General features: G+C 40.3%; 1 protein-coding gene and 1 long non-coding RNA gene across 7 annotated transcripts in view; both read right to left on the bottom strand.

Moving 5' to 3' along the window:
- LOC125770157 (matrix metalloproteinase-2) overlaps positions 1-24,911 on the bottom strand; it is a 287,900-nt gene that overhangs the window by 139,887 nt on the left and 123,102 nt on the right. The gene's annotated exons all lie outside the window — the stretch shown is intronic.
- LOC125770305 (uncharacterized) overlaps positions 1-24,911 on the bottom strand; it is a 159,916-nt gene that overhangs the window by 123,748 nt on the left and 11,257 nt on the right. For all 5 annotated transcript variants that reach the window (XR_007419155.1, XR_007419156.1, XR_007419158.1 and 2 more), the window contains exon 2: positions 3,231-3,704. This is a non-coding gene — a long non-coding RNA (uncharacterized LOC125770305). The remainder of the gene's footprint in view (positions 1-3,230; positions 3,705-24,911) is intronic.

Here is a 24,911-nt window from a genome sequence, read left to right as displayed (position 1 = left end):
TCATAGAACATACTATTTACCAAGAAGAATTTTAAAAAAAGCTTACAATGCATTGTTCATCTTTAGATACTCCTTTCGCGCAAAAAAATGTCAAAGAAACCCCGAAAATGCCGAAGAAATTGAGATTTTTTTTACAAAATCCAACATTTCCGTAAAAAAAAAATTAAAATCATTTCCTGCAAAATTTTGTGACGTATGTTTATTGCTTCAATTTAATTTCCTTTCTAATGAGCAAATGAATTTCATCTCCACAATTTGTGCAGCAATTGCTAAAACAAAAAAAATAAACAACTTATTTCTTTAGTCTCCCTCTGTCTTGTGGTTCGCTTACAAGAAGTTTCTAGCATTCGTTGTCTGCCAAAGGTTCCTAAATTAGATCAAATCTGTACCATTCGCACGAGTTTCGGATTTCTTGCGATGCTTCGTAAATGAAGCTGATTGCTTCACTGTTCCGCAAAGTGTGTGTCCTACTTTTGTTTTTCGTTGTTCTCACACGAAAACGGAAACGGAAGAAATTCGATATATTTTCCACGCCCGTCCAAGCACTTGCACATACCCTCATACACCCATTTTTATGGTCCCTTTTTGTCTGTTAACCAACAACTTACACACTAAGACAATGCAATTATTTTCATCCAGAAGGAAAAAAAAAGAAAACTCATTCGCACACACAAATATGCTCACACGTGTGAGATCACGAAGAGGACACGTTCACTTGTGCTTCGTCAAAAAAAATGTTACCAAATGATTGCAGCTCCAGTTTCTGGCCACCATCTGGGAAGGGAAAAAAAGGCGAAAAGGGCATCACCAAACGTGAAGTGAACCGTACACGAAAATGAGCAATTATTTTTCCGCTTCTCCATTACGCGTCGAACGATTCTCGTCTTTCAAATCCTTTTCTCCAGCCCAAGTTATGCTTTTTTTTTGGGGATCTTACCCATTATCTTGTATCGATATGATGTATTGGTGTATGAACTCTTTTTAAATGATTTCTTTGCCCATTTCGGAACAAGCTTTACCATCATTTTGGCAAAAGAATATTGCTTCTATAATGCTTTCTTTCTTTTGTAAGGTACGTAGAAAATGGAACAACAGGACCATCATTACGCGAAAAAAAAGGGAAAGAAAAAACATTTTGGCTCATTCTTTGACGCCACTTGGGTATCAAATTACAGGTTTTTAATATCCCATTACTAAATTCGTTAGGAATTTTTCTTATTTTCTTTTGCCAAATACTTTCCTGCGTCCGTGGCGCATCCTCCTTCATCCCGGTAAGCTTTTGTCCGTACCAGTTTTACTTCGGGTTTTTTTTCTCTAGCGTTACACTGTATAATGGGCACCCGCCCGATGGGAGTTACAAAATGGTTGGGTGAAGCGTAACGCAAAAAAAAACACTCACCTAATTTCATTAGTCCTTTCAGCGTGCCCACCACCAACGAGTGGACTCTGTAAGACCGAAAGAGAAATTAAGAGGGAAGTGTCCCTTTTTTTTCGTTGTGCTTGGTTTGGGTACCTTGTGCTACCTTCGCTCCCGTTTTCTTGTACCAAGAAGATTTTCAAAATGGTCTGGTGGAAGTGTAAGTTTTTTTTTGCTGTCATTTTATTGTTTGCCGTTGTTTTATTATTCTTGAAGGACAGTTTCTTGGACATGAGCAAATGTAAAAGGTGTGTGAGAAAAAGTGTACCAAACAGGTATAGTTTAACAACCGTGCCGCATACAAGAAAGAATGTTAATGTAAATGAAGTTTTGCTCGATAGGACACCGAAAGCATAACAAAAAATATTCGCACGCTTCGGTGAGATTTGGTGAAAAGGGCTTTCTTGTTCTTGTTCTTTCTCTCTCTCTCTCTCTCTCTCTCTCTCTCTCTCTCTCTCTCTCTCTCTCTCTCTTTTGATGGTGTGCGATAAATTAGAAAACGATAGGTAGACATTCGGTACGGGTTTTACCGTATCAGCAGAGCATAATCCCATCCCTAGTCTTAGGAAAATCTCGCATTTTGAAAGATGGTTTCATTTTTCATTCATTATTTTTCAATTATGTCTAATTCATTTCCTTTTGCGCCAGTCCGGTCAGAACGTGGCAATCAGCTAGATGGAAGATTGATTTAAAAATCGTCAACATTATGATAAGATATTTTAGAGAATTACACTCTTTCTGGTTATACTGCTGTCGTTGGTTGGACATTTCTCACAGTGGAAAGGTGTGAAATTTATTTTTAATGACAAGATGTTGCGCACTCAGGCTGCCACTGGGTGTATCGAGATAAGGGAAAGGAAAAACTTCTTTTCAAATCACATTAAATGGAAAGCATCTTTACAGCGCAGTACAAATTGAAGAATGAGCGAGCAAAAAAAAAAACAACACCCAACGGATGTTAACCGACATTAAAGCTCTTTGATGTTTCTGTGGCAGGTTAGGCAATTGGGGGCTCCCGGTCGCTTCTGTCACAAAGCGAGAATTCCAAGAATGCACATAATCTGCTTTAGCTTATCAACACGAGCAGTACTACCGATGGCAAAGAGCTGGCAGCAGCACCACCAGCAGTATGTTCAGTAAAGATGTATACGCATATTTGCCGCTTTCCAATTAAAGCCTGCCCTTTTCGCCACCCCATCCACCCCCCCACAAGCACAGGTAATCTAATTCGCGCCGAATTTTCCAAACCGCCCGCTTTTCACATGAAAACGTAACATCGTTTTAGCATATAATCCGAATACACTTTTCGCACAAAAACCTATTAGTAGCAGCGCGAGAAAGTTCATTTCTCACCGTAGCAACGTGTTCGGAAAGGGAAGATTAATTAACGTTTTCTTTTTTTATATATATCCACCACCCAAGGTCCAAGAATCGGCCGCAGGCAACCTGAGAGCGCTAAACAAACTCTCACAAAGCACACACACACACAGAGCATGATGGAACACAGGTTTTTCATAAATTTCCTTCCCCTTCTGCAGACTCATTTTGTAATGGCTTTGTAACATTTTTCTTCCCCCAGAAAAAATCTCGTCGCTGCCACAAAACGACGACGTGACCTAATGATTCTTATCGAAGCGGATGTTATCATAATATTTTGCCGTACCTTTTTTCGGAAATTTATCTCATCGTTTGGCCTATGTTTTTTGGGTTGAGAACCGATGTACTGTAGCACCGCTCTATAGGTCACCATCGGGGGGCGCTTATCTTTCGGGTCGGGTAATGGAGAGGTGTGAACAAATCAAGCAAAACTCACCTATTTAAAAGTTGCGCTTGCCGTGCGGACTACAAATCTTCGAGACTGCGTCCAACACGAGTTCCGGTCGGTCAAGCGAAGAACATTGTCGTTATCGGTGGAATAGCGCAGTACCTGCCATTTTTCTCTTGTGCCGTGGCATCGTTACATCGTTCCATACGCCCGGAGGTCGGGGGGAAAAAGGAAGCAAATATTTCTTCAGCGTTACCTTCCTTTTCCGCCTGATGAACGGCGTACCAAATGTACATTCCAGCGTGATGGGTACGCGCACAGGCACAGGTTTGAAGAAAAGTTTTTCGCTTTTTCGGTGTGGCTCTCTTTTCACAGTTTTGCGACATCCGCCCACCCACACAAATCACATGCCACGGTGTGCAAATTTCATCCAAAAACAAAACGAGGCCCAACACTGCCTCTTCACGCAGACGTGACTTGTTTGCTTTATGATGTAGAAATTAAAAGATCAGCAACTCTTACCTGGAACGAGAAATCGAACAAGAAAAAAAAGCGGAGATGGTTCAGTATGGTGAAGGAAATAAAGGACAGCAATAATACACACATAAACGCACAAATTGGATGGTGGAAAATTATCAACAAAGTATGACGGAACGGAGCGGAACGGAGCAGGAAAGGAAAAGGGATATGATGAGGAATCGTTTCAAGTTCTTCGCTTGTTTGCCGTAGTTTTGCCGCCTTATCAAAATGGTGACTTCCGGAGTTTTGGGTTTTTTTTTTGTTTTTGCTTGTTGTTTTCTTCCTTTAGTGGCAAACAAATTGAGAACCATTAAAATTATGGTAAGATTAGAAAATGTTACGCGTTGTTTGGTTGTGTGGTGCCGGAAGGAGAAGATGGTAGGAATGTGCTTGCTCGGACAACGTAATGGGAAACCCAGTGTTTGGCCAGTTTGGTTGCGAACATTTCAATGGGGCAGAATGAATTATTAATATTTTTTTGAACAGCCATAAATAGAGCGGAAATAATTTAGGACCAGTTTTTATATGTGTTTTTTGATAAGAGAAATCACAAAACGATAAAAATGCAGGGTTTTTAAATTTAAATTGATTTTATAAAAGAAGTTTTAGTATCTGACATATCTGTCTTGTTAGAATATCTTTGCATATGAGTTCCAATAGATTTTACCTTGCAAAAACTCGAATAGTGTAAAAAGGTTTAACTTTATTCATGTAGAATGACTGGCTATTGCTAATATTGGAATATTGCTAAAAAAGATTTTCTACCTTCAAATATTCCACTTCAATACTATAAAAAATATTGACATCCTTGGCTAAGTGTTCGACAAGGCGTTCAGAATCTCGCTAATTTGTGTCCCTTCTCATTATGGAATACCCGGCCATGTAAAGACTCATTGACCGAATCAGGTGTCAAAGAAAGCGTTTTTTATGACCGACCAAGAGTTCCTTCTCGGCCCAAGAGTTCCTTCGTTCCCCACAGCAACTTTTCCTGTCTCGCTGGCAGAGCATGTGGGAAGCGGACGACATTCGGACTTTCTCGGTCCGAAAGTGTCCCTGCCGCCTTGGTTTGATCGGGCATTCATACGGATGATGTGGACCATCTCCTGTGATCCTGCGTGGAATTTGAAGCCGCGAGACCCTGCTTGATAAGTGCAGTTGAGGCCATCGGCAGACAGCCGGATACACCGATTCGAGATGTTTTGGCTTGTGGGGACCTGAGATTCATGAGGCTTGTCTTCCGTTTTACCAGGGACAATGGGCCTATCCTTTGAATCCTATCGCTGTTTTCTCTTTTTCCCCTTCCTTTTCCATTTGTTGTTTTTCGTTGTTTTTATTAGTCTATACACGTTTTTTTGTAGAGCCTTAGTCAATCCGTTGAGGAAACAGTCGCCTTCAACACCAGAGCCCCAAAAGGGAGGCAGACCGGGTGTTTTGTTTTGTTCAGAATACGGCTAAATGCCGTAATAATTAAATATAAATAAATAAATAAATATTCCACTTCAACTAGGAAAAAAACAAAAAAGTTTTTATATGCTCGTTTCATCTCAAAACTCCTCTAAATGTATAATGCAAGGTATTCAAAACATATGAAATTTTTTTATACAATACGCAAATACAAAAATTTTTATGTTACGGAAAATTTCTATTGAAAAATTACCCTACAAAAAATATGGCACTATAAACAATGGTCAATAATTTGTTTAAATCTCAAACAAACGAATGAAAAATGAAACATTCGTCACTGTGAAAGCTTGTGATTCATTGAGCCGGTTGACCACACTTCTACAGCTCCTCCAAAGAGGATCGTCGCCACATCGAACGTACGCTTTCTCGTTTTCAATCGTACCGCCCAAAAAAAAATGTGAAAACACAAGGCAAACACAATTTGAAGAATAAATAGCACAACAGGCCTGAACCAGTACGACACTTGAATGGTGTCACGATAAACCTGCCAGGCCAACTAAACAAACCACACTTTCATAAATTGTCTCACCTTTCCCTTTTTGCTCGACGGGCTGCTAATGGAAAAATGTCTCAGCAAGAAGCAGCCACTGTGTGCCTCCATTTTCCCGATCTCCACGCAATAGAAAAAGGAAAGTCCTACCCCCGGGTACACAATGTAGCATAGGATAATTTTGCATCGAGTGTCGTGAAAATTTCTTCCATTGCTTTTCACCACTCAAGTCCGGCAACCCGGAGACTGATTTTGAATGGAAAGACAAATTTGCTTCCTTTAAGCGCAGGACATAATTCCATTATTCTTCTCGTGTGCTGTGCTGTGACGGGTTTGGAGCGACTCCGATTCATAAATAACGCTCTCGGCACGAGTGCCCGGGTTGGTGTTATCATCGTTTCATAAAACTGCGCTTTGGTAGATAGCATATATGCACCTTCCCAAAACAAATATCTTTCGATCAACGTGTGCAAATACCTGAATAGCACCGGCACACAACAAACCCAACGCTCTAAATAGAAGATTTGCTGCCCGGAAACCAGGCGCTACTGTTTGCTTCCTTTGCTGCTAGAATGAGGAATGAAATTCCGCTCAATCCTTAACGGGAGACAAAACGAAATACCGAATGCGTTCGTTCGATTGAAAATGGCGCGCACCGTGGTATGGAATGTCCGTTTCCTGCTGGTACGTCTTGCCACGGTGGAATGCAACCATCGCCAATATTACTTCACGCCATCAACCATGATGGTGGGGAAAAGTTCATTGACGAACTAGTGCTGGCAAAACGCATCTTTCCTAACTTACTCTCTTACTCTTCCGAGAAGCTTCGGTTTGCTTTCGCACCTTAAAGCATGCCTTCGTCGACGATCGTACTTTCGTAGAAAAGTTAGTCAGCAATCGAGTAATTTTAAAATGAGACCCATTTCCCATACACATTGCAACGGCTCGGTGAGAAGAGTTTTTTTCTTCAAAAGTTTGACGCATATACGTACTGCGACAGCAAGTTTTTCTAACTGCGAAAGGGAACAAAACTTTTTCCCAGTTTCATTTGCCTCGTCTTTGGCGCTTTCTTGACTAGCGCTCGTTGTTAACTTTATTTCTTGCACATTTTCTTCTTTTTGCACAACCGTTCGAACGTATCTCGGCCGATTTTCACAGTTGAATATGGTTTAGTTCTTACCCAATTCGAACCGGTTCGCTTCGTTACGCTAGACTAACGTTCCGTTAAGGTCGTCGTTTGCATAATGAATTGATCGGGTTGTGCTGACTTTTAGCTGATCGTTACGACACGCACGGAGAAGTTAATGGTGTTGAGGGCTTTTGGAGTTTAATTTAACTTTCAACTTACTTTCCGTGTAGTAGCAGAAATGAAACAATTCACAATTCAAATGGAAATTATTTAATCTGGGTTTTAAGCAAACGTATTTTGGTTTTTACAAAATTAAATGTTAAATTTTGTTTTAAGTTTGTCAATTTTAATTAAAGGAACATACATTTATCAGCTTTTCCAAGATTCGGTTTGATATTTGAAATACTATTTTTATGTATTAAAAATACCTTAAAATATTAAAAAAACAGAAATAACCAATCATAAAAATGCATGAAACCGAAACAATATGCATTGATAATGTTGTTTAAAGACACAATATCAATACTGAGTAGTGAAGAGTTAATCTTTACATAACCTTGCAAGTGTCCGCTTAACGTGTCGATAACTTTTCCAACTAATTAAGCACAAAAATTATGCAAAACTGTCTCATAAATTTCCCTTATAAAAATGGATCGTTTTTCACCCGCCACCGCATTCTTGCGCTTCTCCTTGAAGTTAGTTAAGCATGAGAAAGAAACTCGTGACTGTTTACATAGTCCCGCATCTAGCCGGGTCCGAGTGACAGAAAGTGAACCCAAGTTTTTCCCTTTTCCATCATCGGTAATGTCCTCAGGATTTACGGTAATCCACCACCAAAAAGTTCCACCCTTTATCTGCAGGGCAGTGTGTTTGTGTGTGCTTTATGATTTTGTTTGGTTCTTTTTTTTTTCTTCGAAAAGTAATTTATAATTGAAAGCCTTAAGTCCGTTTGCAAACGGTCCGTGAGCAAAATATAGCAAAAGACAGGACAGCATTACACGAAATGAATCCCGAAACCGGTAAGACATACCCTTGGTTGGTTGGGAAGAGTTATCCCACCAGAAAATGAACCTTTGCCTTCTGCGAACTGATGCCCTCCTCCCCCGGGTGACGAACGGGCTTATGAAGTGTTTTAGCTGGTCGAAAAATTATGCACTTGTTTGCCAACAATCTTGTACCGTTGGGAATGTGGCAATGGCATTGACAGGAAGCAAAACAACGTGCCGACTAACAGTCCAAACGGAAAGGATAAATATGATGAGTAGTCTTGTTTTTTAATTAATTTCACTTGCCATTTGCAAGAAAATGAAAACAAAAGCAAAAGGAAAACATAACAGCAACAAGAAAAAATGCATCTTTTCCAGCAAAGACAAAAGCAACGAAGTTTGATGAGAAACACTGAACTAAAGCAAAAAAAAGATGAGCAAACGATCAAAAACTTTCACCCCGAAAAGGGTAATAGATTGGAAAATGAGATTGCCTAAAAAGACAGATGAGCGGTACGTTTGACGTTAAATTGGAGAAAGACAGAGACAGAGAGAGAAATAGAATCTGATAAAAGCAACAAAAGAAAAGAAGAAAAAAAAACGAAATAACCCTTTTGTTGGTGTCTAAGCCCAGGAGAAAGTTCTTCCAAATTTTTGGGGAAACATTAGGGAAAAACAAGACATACCGTTGCGTTGCTGCTGCTCAATAATTTAAACTTGTCACATAGCAAAGACCAAAATGGACGGGTTCTCATAAAGAAAGTGAGGCCATTATTATGATTGGCCTTTGGTCGTGAAGTTTTGACGTGTATATTTTTCTTCTGGTTTTATATCATTCAAGTAGACAGTTTAGAGAGTGAGGTCCTTCCTTGTGTTCCACCTTTAACACCATGCGCCCCCGCCCCGGTATACACCGTAGCAAAAATCGAACTTTGTTCAAATTTTCTACCATCCCAAGTTTATCTTTCCCCGAACCACTTCAAAAACGGCAGTGACAGAAGGCGGCTACGTACATGGCCGATAATTATCATTCATCCGCAGTGCACCGCAATGAAGGTGGGAGCGACTAGGCATTTGAAATTACCGTTCCGCGTTTGTCGACCGTGACAGTTGAACTGTCAGGGCACATTTCGTGGCGCAGTTTTTTTTTTTGCTTTAATACTCAGCACAGCATGCTGCAGTGCAAATGTCAAAAAAGCAGAAACGATGTGTCCGCATGTCAGATACAAAAGCGCAACACATTTCTACCATTTTGAGGGCGGGTGCGCATTGGGAAACGTAATAAAAATGTTCGATTGCTAGACAAACCTGTCCGGTGGTGAATGCGACCGAAATTGTCACCTGCGAGGCAATATCAGGTGCTATTCGAGGAGATGAGGCAGCATCAAGCGGGTGGAAAGAATGCGCTTTCGATTTGAATGACATTTTTGTGTCAGTTTTAAGAAGCAAGGACAACAAATGGGTTTATTTATTTCTTTTTTTTTTTTTTTTTTTTGCTCGGTTAGAACGGCCTGGCCGTATCAAGACTTATTTTACCACGTAGCAGGATAGTCAGTCCATGCTACGGGGGGACGGTCCGGATGGGATTTGAACCCGGTCCCTGCCGTGTGGACGGGCGCCGTTTTTCACATGCACCACCGGGCCGCCCCATTTATTTATTTCTACTTGACACACATTTTATTCGGTATGGTTCAATTTAAATTTCATCCTTGGAAACCTGCACATTGGGCAGGGCAGAAAGCGCATTTATCCCTTGATTGAAAAGATCCACTTATCGTAAGGCGAAGTTTGATAACAGCATTTTAAAATTCACAATCAATTATTAAACTCTATTTCCCGGACATAAAACGAATCGATAGGGATACACACAGCGAAATATTCTGCTTAAAGCAACCATATTCCTCTGTGGGAAACGAATTGCAACTAAGTACAAATAAGATTAAAAAGTTGGTTCTATAAATGTCAAATTGAGAACCAAAAAAAAAAGCAATGGCAGTAATGGCAAAAAGCGGTAACCATGAAAGAGTAATGGAAAAATAAACAAACCAAAAATGAAAGCTGAGCAATTTCAGATAGAATTTGTTTTTATTTGCCGATTGCTATTTTGCGGGTGTGATGGATGTGATTGAAAAATAAATAAAGGTTGTGTTTTTACACCATTGAGAATTTTTGTCGTTTAATTCTAGTTCATTTAACTGAATGAAACGATGTTGGATTGAAAAAAAAAATACATTAAGTGTTTCGTTTCTGTACTTTTCATGTAAATTATGTACAAAAACCACATTAAATCAATCGTTTACGTTTCACTGATTAATGAAAAAGAGATTTACAATAAACGAAATATTCGATTTAAAACGATCTCCATTAAATAGTTACAAAAGCTCTCTACTTGAGGCTTGACATTAGTTTTTTTGTGCACAATGATGTACAAAATTGGGGAAAACTCGTACGCCATCTTTTCGGGATTCGACTCTAGTAAGAAAAGTGGATAAAACAGATTAAAGATTTCTCTTTATTCGTTGATACATGTTAGTGTATAACATATGGAGTGTTTTTTGACGTGCATAATATAAAATCAAAGTTTATTGTTAAAAAAATATTTTTTTTTTTGCTTGAGCATATCTCCTTGACTTAACGACGTTACAGGTCATTCCGGCCATTTATGGCTTACTAGAATAATTTTTATCGCGTAGCCGGATAGTCAACCCTTATTACGGGGAGATATTCCGGATGGGATTTGATACCCGTTCCTGTCGTGTAGAACCTAAGCCATTTATCACATACACTTTGCAGAATATGTATCAAGTTAGTCAAACGAAATGTATCAAAATTTTGTGAGCAGCATGAATAATCTACCATTCGATGAAGTACTGCTCATGTTATTATCACTTCCGACATATTGGTCTTACTCTATAAGTAATTAGCCTATATTACATCATTACATAAAAATGTACTTTTTTCATAAATTTCACATATGACACTAGTATTCGATGAATCTAATCCAAATTCATGAATCTGTCGGAGGATCTTTGGGCATATTTTTGGAGTCGACTCATAAGATGAATGACTCTTCAAATGACTGAAAATTCATATCAAGCACAGTACTATATAAGGTATTATATCAAAAATATTTTGTTTTTTCGCTAAATAAAAACAAAATAAAAACCAAAATGTTGGAATTCACTAATCGCCAAGATTCTCAATCATGTTTTAAGGATAGTTGTTAAATGCAAAGCTCAAACTATTTTACCTAAACCAAATTTCTTTTTCAAGTAGTTCGACACTCTTGGGGGATAAAATTTACCACGCATTGCTTCGCTCTCATTTTGATTACTATTGAAGAACTAATTTTGTCTCAACTAGTTTTCCCCAGCTACACAACACTGACAAAGATATTTGATTAACCATCGCCGTTTCACCATTCGTATGCAAAAACCACAACGCCGAGCGTGCAAAAGTAAGAGGTAAACTTTCACCCGTTTTCCAATCAATTCAAGTGATACACATTCTAACTTGGAGCTGATTTTCGGTTGGTTTGAAAGACTCACCGTTAGACGGCGGTCGGCCCGAAAAACTTCCAATCCATTGTGGGGCCCGGATGAGCCGAAAATTATGCAAATCCTTCGGTCGTGATGATTTCCTAATGCCCAAACTCGATCGCTCAACGGTGAAGAAAATGCTTCTCTCCATCGAGCAGTTCCTTTTCTTTCCCTAAAGTTCGATGTTTGGTATTCTTTTTTTTGAATGGAAACGTCAGGGTGTTCTAATCTCCATTTGTAATCCTTTGCCGATGCTTCCTGCTGTGCCTACCAGCGTGAAATATTTATAAGGATGAGGTCAGACAAAAAAAAGCCAGTACCATCAGAAGGTAGGCACGATTGTCTGGGACGAAAGATTTCCATCCCAAGCATCCGGGGTCAGTTTTCGATTGATGTGATGGAAAAACGGTTTTACCTCCATGTTCTCAGTTTCGATCAGGAGTTCATTCCTTTCGTACGCGCTGTGTTTAATGTGGGCTTCCCAATTTAGCTCATTTTCCAGCCCATCGGTAGCGCCGCATTCTCGCATCCGCGTATGGTACACGACCCGGCCGAGTTGTCGATTTTAATTATATTCATGGCCCAGGTGAGATTAACATATTTATTGCATTATTTTCCGAATCCCTGATTTTGCCACCGCCGCCGCGTTGTAACACCGGTTCCCGGGTTTGACGTCCCACACCGATCCGAAAATCCGCGCCCGGAAGCTTCGTCTGATGGTGACCGATTTTGCTGGCGCCATATTTATTGGCGTCCCGATGGATGCTTCCCCTCCCCGAAAACGCTACCGTTTCGTACCGTTTTTGGTTATAATTAAATTTTGATTTTGTAAATCCATTTTGTCAAACCACAACAACAAAAAAACTCGAATTCATACCAAACGTTTTTCACGAGTGTTTCATGCTGTAAACCGATTTGCATCTGACCATCGCGCAGATACCAAGCGTTGGGTGGGAAAATACACTTTTGCACTAGCGAATCAATAATTCAATCGAACAGTTTGATAATAATGGTCACCATCACAGGCATAATGGCATGTGCATTAAGTTGAGGTGCAACGAGGTTTACCCTTTTTACTGACGACCCGTTCGTTCCCGGTCGCTTTTTCCACCGCGAAACATGTCACCCCGAGTGATGATGATCTTGTTCATTTGAAGCTATTATTTGTCACTGTACTGAAATATTTGAAGGTTCTCGAAACGACCAATAATCAGTGTTGAATGCACTTAAGATAGAACAGAAATGGGCACATTCAGTACGCTAATTAGGGCAGCTCATTGTCGGCTCTACTGTCGTTCCACTTTACACGTGCAAGCTCTTTTGAATGCAATTAAGTTATAATTAAATGATGCTATGACCTGTGATTGCAATTTATTGATCTGTAGTTGAGTTTAACTCTTTTTTCTCACTCATCGCCACTACATCCACCTTTCATCTCTAATGCAAGCGTTGGGAAGGGAAAAAGTGGTAAGAGTTCAACTAATTACAGGACTACCGGATAAGCAAGGACAAGGACACAGAGGTGTGTCAATAAATTTACTTTTCCCCCAAAGAAAGGATTCCTGCTTGCTGGTAGAGAAAGAAAAGTGAACAGTCTTATTTAAGATCCCATTCTTCCTTCACATCAGATCAGACACCTGAAACCTGGTGTTCTTGCTCGAAGCTTCCTTATCCTTTATGTTCCGTATCGCTGCAAGAAGTAACCATTCTATCCCTCTTATTTTTTGCCCCCTGAAAGTACCAAAAACGCAACCATGATAATTATACTCATGCAAAAAGCACCACATAAATCTAATTAGCACCGGGGTTTGGTCCCGGAATGATGGCTGTACACGTTGCTGGTTTGCTTTTCTTCTGTCCAACGTTCCCATCGCTGTGCGGTTAGGGTTATTGTGACGCGACCAGGTGTACATCGTTGTAATGCGTTGTCCAAGGTGTGTTGTGTCGTTTAGCGACACGACCGGCAAAGATAGACTGTAGCGCAATCTAGGTGAAAATTTATTACCTCATACATAGTGGTAAATGTGCCCCGTAATGTCCCTTTTTTCATTTTTCGAGTGTTGTCCGGACTGCTGGACAGGGATCTTTTTGGAGAGTTTAGCTGAAAGCGATGCTGCAGCTCTAGACAGGGTTGTCAAAGGTGGAACAGTCGGTAACAAAATTATACGACCGCCCCAAACAAAAAAATATTGATCTATTTCTTCGAAAATGACGTTCTACCCGGCTATAAATAATAATAAATAATAATAAAGTGAAGTTTACCATAATTTTTGTATATTTTAAAAACTCATTGCTTTAAGTATCCTTACTTTTTGGCTAGTTATTTTTTTTTATTTTTCATAAAAATATATTGTAAAACTCTTCGTATTACGTCAATATATTTTTGAATCATTTTTTGAAAATGTCTTATAATTTCTGCCATATCAAAATTTCCTTTGTAATGTTTCAGTTTTAAAAAGATACAACTTCTAAAATTTTCCATCGAAAACTCCTATTCACACTGTCCAGTACACTCAGGTGTTGCTTCACTATTTATTCAACGGGACAACAACCCGTACTAGCTAACAAGCGACCCTCATCTTTAGAAGCTTTTCCGTTGGTACTTTTTGCTTGAAAAAAAGAGGATCCCAGACCTTCTTTATTCATGACGCAGTGCCAAGGTAAAGATAAAGACACGACTCTCGCATTTTCCCCCACTGGGACTTCTTGTATCCTTGTTCAGTTCAGGCAAATATCCTTACAGTTCAACATCAAGATACCAGTGCCTGATCCCATTGCTTAGCCTTAGGCACGTCTCGTGTTCCTGCTTTTTTTTTCTTTTTAGAACACAATCGAAATGAATCCAACCAGCCCCAATAGTGGTGAGCGAAGGACCGTTCAGTGTCAGGTGAGAACAACAACAAGTGATACAATCCCCGTATTCGAACAAATGCTCCGAATGCGGCCGGAAAAGTCATCGAACAGCAATCGATTGGCAGCAAAGCACTTCCGTTTGGGTTTTGTTTTCGTTTCTCGTTGTTGTCGGTTTCTTTTCTTTTTCCATCGTCCAGGTATTATTTGTTGCTGTTCTGTTCGCTTCAAACCCTGGTAAAGTAGTGGAGCGTGCTGTATTTTCAAAAACCTCATAAATTCGGCATTCGTGCTTTCGTTTAACAAATTGCCCAATAATTTATTCATCGCGGTGAATTGAAATGAATAAAACATTTGCAGCGTGAGCGTTTGGGGGGCGTTTTTTGCGACTTTCAACGTGCATTTTCTTCATCATTTCTTCTACGGCAAAAGGCAGGATGAGTTCCACGTGTGTGAGGTGTAGTGATCAGGCGCAAACAGAATTGGTTTGTGAAAAGGATTTATTTTCATTTCCCGATTTCCCGTACAGAGGGAAACCATGAGAAGCAAAACTATTGTGTTCGGTTCCGTATTGATGTGTGATGGTGGTGATGGTGGCGTATACACAGGACCACAAAAAAATCGTTTTTTTTATTTTTTTGGACAAATAAAATAGATGGTAAAAATTCTAAAACAAAAAAAAAAAAACAAATCAATTCCTATCGAACGTGAAACTGTAACAAAATTCTGAAATAAAGTAACAAATTAACACCACCAATTAAACTGCAGCTAAATCCTTCAAACGGGTCGAAAGTTTTTTTTTCTCCATTTCACGAAAAATAATTTTCCAATTATCCCAGCATTAGCCACCGTCGACGAATGATGATCCTATCGTTCAATTATCAGCATGAGTTGACCCATGAAATGCGTCCGATTGATGTTTCCATTAATCGTACCATTCGTCCTATGACATTGGTGCATCCAACCGCTGTCAGAAGCAAAAACACAAACAAATTAAAGAAAAAAATGCGACCGGAAATGTGGTATGCGGTTTACCAAAAACAAAAAAAAATGATAATGAAAACCATCACATTTCCCCACACGTTTTGAAAGCTTCCACTTTCAAATCCAACAAAAAGCGTCTGAGAGAGAGAGAAAGAATGAAAGAGAGAACGTACATTATTTAAAAACAGCTTTCTTCACCCTGTATGCCTGTTACGATCTGATCGGATTGTAATAAACCGATTATGGGAATGTTAATCATACACCACACCGAATCCACAAACGATACAGAATATGCACCAAAACACATACACATTTGGAAACTCATTGTACCGTGACTGGAACCATGGAAGCCACCTGCTTTTGTGGGGTGATAATGACGAGTTTCCATATCCTACCAATATCGTGCAAACCGGCAGGATAAGCTCTCACGTTCAACATACACACAGGCACACGAACTATGAACTAACTGATTATCATTATCAATTCCATTCTCATCCCATTTGCATTTTCCACCCCCTTTCCCTCTCCCCTCTCTTTGCCACCCGAAAACACCGAAAACATATGCACCTTTACGGTCGATAATGATGACATGAAAGCCATCGGATGAAAACAATAACAATCTCAGGGATTTCTCTCGCACAAACCACCATACAAGTTCATTGCCCAGTTTTGCCACCCCGTCTCTTAATAGCTTGTCTGACCCCTGGTGCGTGTGTGTGTGTGCGCGTGAAATTCGTACGTGACCCATGGGTGCCATTGCCCAACCACCATGGGTTTGCTGTGTGCTGTCTGTGCAAATGACCTGAAGGATAATTGTAATACTCATTATCCACGGCAGGGTTCCATCCCAACCATTACCGCAAGAAGGGAGAAGGGTGGCAGGGTGAGTTGTATTGGGTGGTGGTGAAAAATTGCCGGAAGCTTTCAAGCACCACCGTTCCGTCATAAATGGTGCGTGTTTGGACAGAGAGCTAAGCTTTCCACGGTTATGGACCATCGAGAAAAAAAGCCTAAAATAGCGGTCGCCGACAAAAAAAAGGTCAACTGCTGTTCGGTTCGCTGCTTTACATTATGATATTGTGTATTATACAAATTAAATGTATTTCAATTACAATTTTCATGTCGTGAATTTAAACCGAACTTTGGCGACTATTTTGTTTTGTGAACAGCAGTATTTGTTTTAACGAAGTTAGAACGAAGGTGGCTCGGTGGTATTGTGGTATTGGTGCAGGTCTTCCGCAAGACAGGACTGGTACAAATTCTCATCTGGAGCGCCGGTTTTCTCTGTTGCAAGGATTTCCGTTTATCTTTCTTGCTATCGGTAAATAAATGTTGGGGTGAAAATATAACAAAAAACGGCTTTCGTTGTTAAAAATTGTATGAGATAAATATCACGAAAATGCCCGATTGTTGACAAACAGCAAACATCCAACCCAAATGAGAGGTCGCAGTACTTTAAACGAAATCAGAATGGAGAAAAACGAAAAAAACCAGCAACAGCAAACACAATAAACGGGGCCCAAAGAAACATGCCGCTTTATTTCATTAGCATGTAAATCGTTTAATTAATATGTTTCCTTTCGTTTGTGATTTCCAATTGGCACTTTGGCTCTGTAACACACACACATGTACACACACACATTGTTTATTGTGCGAATATGCTTTATTCTTGCACTTTATTGTTTTAAACGTTTTTTATGTTTGTTTGTGCAACAACGGGTAAAAAAATGGCTTGCGGTTTTAATTTCGTTCAGGTAGGGGAGGCGCATAAATATCCGCACCCGAAATCACTTATCTGTTTCCGATGTAAATGCACTTACCGGATGCAATATGCAGGTTGGAAGGCATCTGTTCAGTGGTGGGACACGGCCGGAATAAATATGTTTAACCACCAGAAGAAAAACATTTATCAATTTGGGTAAAGGTGGGTTTTGGGGAAAAAATAAAATAAAACCATTCCGTACCGCACCGTAACTTTCCCAGGTAACGCGTAACGCTGGGATTTAATGAGGTTTTTTGTTCGTGTCACAAAACCGGGTAAGCCTTTGTAGGTCCTCTTAATGTTGTGTTGTGTTCATTTTATTGCGCCGCAAACACACACACACAGCACGTGCCTGCCGTTGAAGAGAAGCTGTGGAGTAAAATTATTGTCCACTCTGATTTGTGAGTGTAATTTCACAGGGAAAATATTGCAAATCATGTCGCACCCGGTAACCAAAACACAATATTTTCCCGGCCCGGAAAAACTGTCACCACTGCGTGGGGGGGGACGTTGTGCCCCCAAAAAAGGAACGTTTAAGGGACGCGGTTCAAAAGTTTTTAATTAAATCTTTTTATCTCGACAAATCAAACAGAAAACTCTTTCAAGGATAATTTATCCCACAACAAAAAAGAAAAGCGAAGAACTGGGAAAGACAACCGATTCCTCTTACCGAACAAATTAACTAACAAACTCCTGCCTGGGTGGTTGCGTTCAGGTGTATGACACACTCGCCGGATGTTTTTTTTTGTTGGTAAAGTTAGACTTTTTAGCGAATGTTTTAATCACTCAAATGCGGCCAAAGTGGTGGATAAGAAAGTAATTTCCTTCCTAAATCTCCAACAAACTCCGACCACTCCGAACGGGAAAAACGCGGTAGCAAAACCATTTTTCCATTCCATAATCCTACAATTCTGGTCCTCCTCCCCACAACACAAACCGGCAACGGCCCATGTTGGCAGGAGAGTGACAAAACTTTAGCCTACAAAACCGACAGCTGGTTGGCGTTTGTTCGGTGGCCGTCTTCTCACCCAATCGTTTCGCTAAACGCTTCTCGAAATGTGTTTCGCTTCCGGCAGCAGTGCGTGGTGGGTACATACCGCGACACCATCAGGTAACTGCGGCTCGATTAGCTGACGTGCTGGGTGGAGGGACTTGGCAGATGAGTGGTGCACTCGCCTGTCGCAGATTAAGCGGGAAGAAGGGAGGAGGATGGAGAACAGAAAAAAAACTTTGAGAGCCCTAAACGACACACAAAACGCACAGCCACTTCGTTTGCATAACAATCGCTAAATTAACCCAAAACGTTGACGTTGTGGGTAGTAGCGTTTCTGTAACTTGCAGCGGCACAAGGGAAAGGCGAACTGTGCGAATGTTTGCATTCTGCCTAAACGGAATGGGATCGGTGGACGATGTTCGAATTTGAATTTGGTTGTAGGATTTCGGAATTGTGGATTAGAAACAATATTTTTATACAAAATTTGTACGCTTAGCCGTTGAGGACAAGATTGAGACTTTGATAGCATAATTTGATGCCTGAAAATCTTTCAGGAAGTTTTAAAGTTATTACATTACGTAAAGCAGTGTAGATCTTTTCTAAAGATTAGAGCAACAAAATTAGATTTTTGTATTGTTAATCTTACGCGTGTATTAATAATTATTATTAAGTTTTATGACAAAATATAAAAAAATATTATTCAGATTCATGATTCAGTGTCAGATTCATCCAACTTCTTAATTCCAAAATTATTTGATAAAAGAAATTAAGAAATTATAAAAAGCCTAGAAATTACTAAATTTTCATAAATCAAATCATGTTGAAAACAAAATTAAGGAAAACCTGACAAAATAATTTAAGTTGATATGAAAAAGTATTTCTTAATAATGTTCTGTGCAGAATTATCATACCAGCATAATTACAATAAGAATAAGGTAATGAAATCTTCCTTCCAATGGAGTAAATATAAAAAAATGCTCTAAATAGATATAATGTTTGTCAAACTAAATTTCTTGCCATTTATAACCTTTCATAATCAAAAATTAAACAAAAATTAAATACTACCTTGACAGTACCTGTTTTCCCCCGGACTTACCTAATGACCAATTCTCCAATCTTGTTCAATCGATCATCACAACATTTTCCACCTTAATGCAACCAATACGTGCGTGAAGTTGTCGCAAGGAAAAGTGTGGGCACGAAATAATAAATTTCAAACAACATTAAATTGCTCGATACCATCTCGTAAAAAAGGTACGCAGTAATTATGTTGCAAAAATCACCACAAGGACACAAGCAATCTTCTTCACACAACTGACTAGTTCTTCCTTTCACTCTTCCCTTTCCCTCCTCACCATTCCACCTAAACCAACTCCACACCTCTCTTTCCCTCAACACATCCATTTCCGGCTTATTTATCATCGCTAGATTGAAACAGATAGCAAAGTCATAAAAATACGCAAAACAGGCAGTAAAGTTAATTACTTTACCAAAAACAAAAAAAAAACAAAACCAAAATTCCGAAAGAAGAAACTTCCGCCCGTTGTCCACCCTTGGGCCGGGGGTTGGGCGGGGGACGCGGTGTGGTATAATTTTTCATAAATATTGCCAAACCATCCCCAGCTGTGTGAGCTGGTTCCTTTTTTGCCTTGAGTGTTACTTCTTAATTTATTCCTAATTGTAATCACGCCGAGCCCCACCAGCGGTTCCTCTTCCTGGTTCCTTCCCCACGCAGCATCTTTCTTGATAGCGCGTGCTTCTAATAAAACTTCTTCCCAAAATCGTTCCCCAACTGTCGCACAACCCGTCCACGTTGTCGTCCAAAAAACGTGGCTTGAAGTGAAGAAACCGAAATGGCTCGATTTCGTCGCGGCAGGCTCGTGATTGTATCGATGTCTCACTTTTTGTTGACGCTCGTTTGCCCGTTTTGGAGAAATGTATGGAGGATAGGGTGTGGGTTGTTCACACGCACCGTACGACGCATATTTAGTGTGAAAAACACGAAAAAAGTAAACTTCACAAAAGGAGCTAGAACAGCTTAATTCTACTTCCGGTAGAGAGGGGTTCGAAATGGAACGAATGAAACCGAGCGCCAAAAAAAAGCACACCAGCCAGATATAAATCGGCTGCACAAATCTCGGCACTCTGCCACCCTGCCATCTTCCATCTACCCTTGTTGGGGTAAGATACCACCCCGCCACACATCTGGAAACTCCCATATTCTCATCATCATCAACCATTAGTTGCCGAAACGGACCATGCCGTTCCGTTCCTCCCTGTTTGCCGGAAACGGGTGGCTTCCCATCCGGATGATTTTCCCGCCCCATCATCACCTTCCTTTAGCGCCCCACATGATGAGGTTGGTGCGTTGGAGATGAATAGAACAAAAAAAAACTTTCCCAGATATTGCCACAGTTCTCGTCCTACTCGCTAACCCCTGGGCCCGGGTGACGGCACATTGCTTTGATGAATTCATTCGTTTCGCTACCACCGTTAGAGATTTGAACCGTTTTTCACAGTACATCTTTGTTGAATTTGTCTCACTTTTTCACGTTTCTTTCGTTTCACCCCTGGCTTGGGGATTTTTTTCGTCCTCATTTTCGCATTACCGATGAGCCCGAGAGAGGAAGATTTCCACTGTGCAAAGGAAGCAACTGAGACATAAAGGTGAATTGAAACGAACATTTTTCCGTTGTCTTCCGTTGACGTAAGGCGTGCCTCTTCGTGCTCCTTCCACTCACTTTACGCTTACTCTAATCGTACCTAATTCGCTGCTCCGCTTCGGGCAAAGAATACGGAGACGCACCGGGATCTTGCATGTATACGTTGACATCCACACTCCACAAAAAGGAAACAAGAACACAACCATCTATGTGTTTTCTTTTCTTATACGCTGCCCTCATCCATCATGCACGAAGAACGCGCTTGAGTGTACAAACGCACGCATAAATTGTCCCTGGAACTGCTTCAAAAAACCCGAAGGATCCATCTCAAGGAAAGGTTTATCTAGACGCTTTTATTCAAACACGGCATAACGCGAATGGAAAAGTAGCAGAATTAGAGCCTTCCAAAAGGAGAGAAGAAAAAAAAACACGCACACACAAAGTAAAATAAAAAAGCCGATAACATACACCTCGGGAACGCATCCTTCTTCAGCGTGGGGAGGGCCGGGCTTTGAGAATTTTCCGATAAGTAAGGTAAAACGCAAGCGTACGCACGTTCAAATCCACATCCACGTGGATCAAGCTACCGGTGCGCGTCAAGCAGGAAGACGATGAACCAGATAACGAGGGAGAAATAAAGCGAACGGGCAACACGCGATGCAGGAGGTTTGCAGAACATTCATCAAGAAAATGTCACCGTCACACAAGCTCGTGTGACATTTTCCGTTTCGGTACCGTTTTGCCGAGTTTGCTTGGGAAATTCGTACGAGAGGTGTAAGAAGGCATAAATATTAACACACCAAACGAATTCGGGGAAGGAGGCTGGAAGGAACGTGGGAAAGGAAGAGCTTTCACATGTGGAGATCCAGATGCTGCGCGTCGGTGTGCGACAATAAGGATAATTCTTCTTCCACTCCAACTCCAACGAAAGAGCTTGGAAGTGCCGGGAATGGGAAAACACTTGAGTGAGCTTCTTTCATACATAATATGTGTGTCGTTTCTTTGCTTTGCAAAGTTCGAAGCAAGAAAAAATAAGCAGAAGAAGCAGATAAAGAAGAACCAGCTCATACTTTTCCTTTTCCTTTTTTTTGAAGTTAGTAAAACAATCTTCCATCGGAAGACAGGAGATTAGCCGAGCTCAGTACCCATGAGACTTTTGTACGGTGTGGAGTTTAAGGTGATAGTGTGACAAAATTTTGCAAATTTTATGCTTTGTTTAGTGTAGGCGAAAAGCTACATCGTGGATGTGCATGGGGCGCAAAATGGTTGAATGAAACTAATTATTATTCATGGTGGATAAAAGCAAATTAATTACCGATTTTTTTACCGAACAGATAGAAAATATGAAATGCTTGTTACGAACATGTTTAAGATAATTGTAATTTTCATAAATTTCATACATAGTCGTTGAAATCTTTCCATGTCTCTTTCCAGGAAACTTGCCAGACTGTGGAGGCTTCAAGGTTTATACATCAATTTAAATTTTCAATTTAATTTGAAAACACAAACTCCAAATAAACCACAACCCACCCTTTCTTAATAATTCCCATTTAAACAAGACTGTAATCTAGTTTTTGACCTCTTTGTTAGGGTTCACCCGTTACATGGTGGTTGGCATCTTCATCTTCCTTTCCAAAGTAACACCAATCACGGGTGGTTTGCTACTTTACGACCTTGGCAAAGGTGTAACTCAACACTTCGGGAACGCAGTAACGAAACTAGACCGTAAGTAACGATGCCAAACGGAAATAAATAGATACCGAGAAAAGCCGTAAATTATGTTTGAAATTTATGCAAATTATAATATTCTCCGAACCGAACCGATGGAGGCCAGATCAGAGCGGAGTGGAAATTGTATGCTGTCTCGCTCATGCTTTACGACCCTAGCCTACCAAACTAGCTTAGTTTTTCACCAAATAAGTTTTTTCTTCCTTTTTCTTTTTTTGCTGTGCAAAAAGATATAATCGTTATTCTTCACGACAGTGCTCGAAAGATTCGAGCAGTGAATCCAAAATGTAGTCTACCGGAACGAATTACAGTGCGATTAAGTGCTGCGGAAAGTTTTCATCATCATCATCATCACCACATCTCATCATGTGAGAATTTGTAGCTTCATGCCACATACTGGCCTCACACACACACACACACACACACACACACATAAGAATGCATTGATTATCTTTGTCGAGCAGAACGCGCTTCTTCGTGAAAGACTGGGCACCTCCATGGTTACGGTTGCTCCCATCATCAAAAAATGGCGCAATTTGATTTAATGCAATTCGCTTTTTTATGATTCAAAGCACCATTTAGAGGTAATACGTTTGCAAACTCGTTATTAACACCCTTTAATGAGCTTCGGCATTCTACACCGCTGATGCTGTAGAGAAGGAATTTTTGCAATTACTTGTCACAACAATGGTTCACCCCGGCGTGGGTCGAGCGGAATAAATATTAAAGAAGAAAAAAAAATGCCACCATTATGCGCAGCACGATCATCACGATCACTTCACCGGCATAAGTGAAGCTTTGAATATGTTGCCACGGAGTGATGCTTACGGAGGAATAAAACACAAAAAAGGACGAGATTATACAGAACTTATTTTTCATTCCTCACCATCATCTACCATCGGGTGTCGGGGGCCTTAAAACACTCGACTAACACATGCATTTGTTGCATTTTCATCGCCATCGCACATTTGCAGTGGCATTTATTTATCGTCGTTAGGATTCATATAAAATTAATTAAAATACTGCTCCATTATTTATTGCACTGGCGCAAGTGTGTGATGTTTGCACCTCATCACCGCAATTGGTCGCTCCCGGGCATTATTCAACAAATTTCCGAAAACAAAAGCGAACGGACCGATATGTAGGGCGTGACGAAGTAGAGAAAAGTTTGTGTAGCAGAAGGAATTGCCACTTTTTTGTGTTTTTTTTTTGTAACAATGGGTACAAGCCACCAGTGATGAGTCGATGAGATGCAATGGCGAGATGGGCAACGGCGAACAGAAAAAAAATCCAGCACGTAAATATATGTCCTAAAAAATACTAAAACCCATCTAAGGACATACAGTGAAACCATCAACTTTATGATCCGTGTGAGTTGGATTTGCCCCCGGTTTCGGTTCCCGGGAATATGGTCCCGACCGTGCGAAGGGCAGGTTGTTTTTATCCTAACTCCTACCACCCTTCATCTTCCGTGGTCGATGTCCTTTTTTAGTTCCTTCATCCAACTGGTAGCTATTTTACTGGTTTGTTTTTATGCTCATCTCCTGGATTTCGATGTTGCTCGTGAACGGTTTCGGTTTGGAGGGATTCAGGTTTTTTTTAGGTATAATATTCTGATGTGTTGTTTTGTGCACTTGTACACAAACACACATACGGGAAAAATCCAGTTTACCCTTCCCGTTACAGTGATCCTGCACACTTTCAAGGGCTTAGCATTCGTGCTAATCCACCCACCCATGGATGCAACAATTTTTATGCTGACAACACTTGGTCACACACTTTATTACAAAGTGTTTGGATGGGAAAACAGCAACAGAAAAAAGGCAAAGCAAACCAACAAAAACGAGAAACGAACGAATGGAAACGGTCAACCCCAAAAACAGCTCAAGCTTTTATTGCCCTGACCTGACTACGCACCCTTCAACGATTTCTCCACACACACACACAAGCACATGTGAACCGATATTTTGCAAGCTGTAATAAAATAAAAAAAACACTGGCCCCATCCAACCAGCAAAAGGAATGTCCACTCATGGACAGCTTTTTTTACTGGAAGCTGGTATTATTTTTCGCTTTATTTTCTGAACGGATGATCTAGTGACCATATATCCCGGGGTACAACCGGCCATGTCCGGGACGACCATTAACAGCTGCATTTTCGGTGGCCATTCTGTGGCTGAACCGAGGGGTTTGTTGGAAAAGAGTCAAAGGAGGGAGGGAGGCGAGGGCGGAGGGGAAAATAAACTAGTTATAAGATTGATGGTACGCTGCGTTACACGGGTGTAACTCTTTGGCCAACAGCTATCCCTTCTGATGGCATACATTGGCAAAGCACTGTGGGGATTTTATGAGCTTTTTCAACTGTTTTTCAATGCGACGCGCGGGAAAATTGGATACGAATGGGTGGTTTCAAGATGGGAATTTGAGTGAAAAAATAAAGAAAAAAAATGAAATTTTCGATACAGATGGAAGGAAAAAATTGTACAACAAAAATCAAAACATTTAAAAACTACTCTATAAAACTCTCAATTTTGAAATAAATATTTATATTAAAAAATAAAACTTCCCAAGGTACATTGAAATAATATAAATTAGTGCAGCTTGTTTAAGTTTTTCCATCT

Source organism: Anopheles funestus, chromosome 3RL (genome assembly GCF_943734845.2).
Source record: "Anopheles funestus chromosome 3RL, idAnoFuneDA-416_04, whole genome shotgun sequence".
Classification (NCBI taxonomy): domain Eukaryota; kingdom Metazoa; phylum Arthropoda; class Insecta; order Diptera; family Culicidae; genus Anopheles; species Anopheles funestus.
The sequence above is the reverse complement of the archived record's forward strand: the minus strand, read 5'-3'. Positions and strand labels throughout refer to the sequence as shown.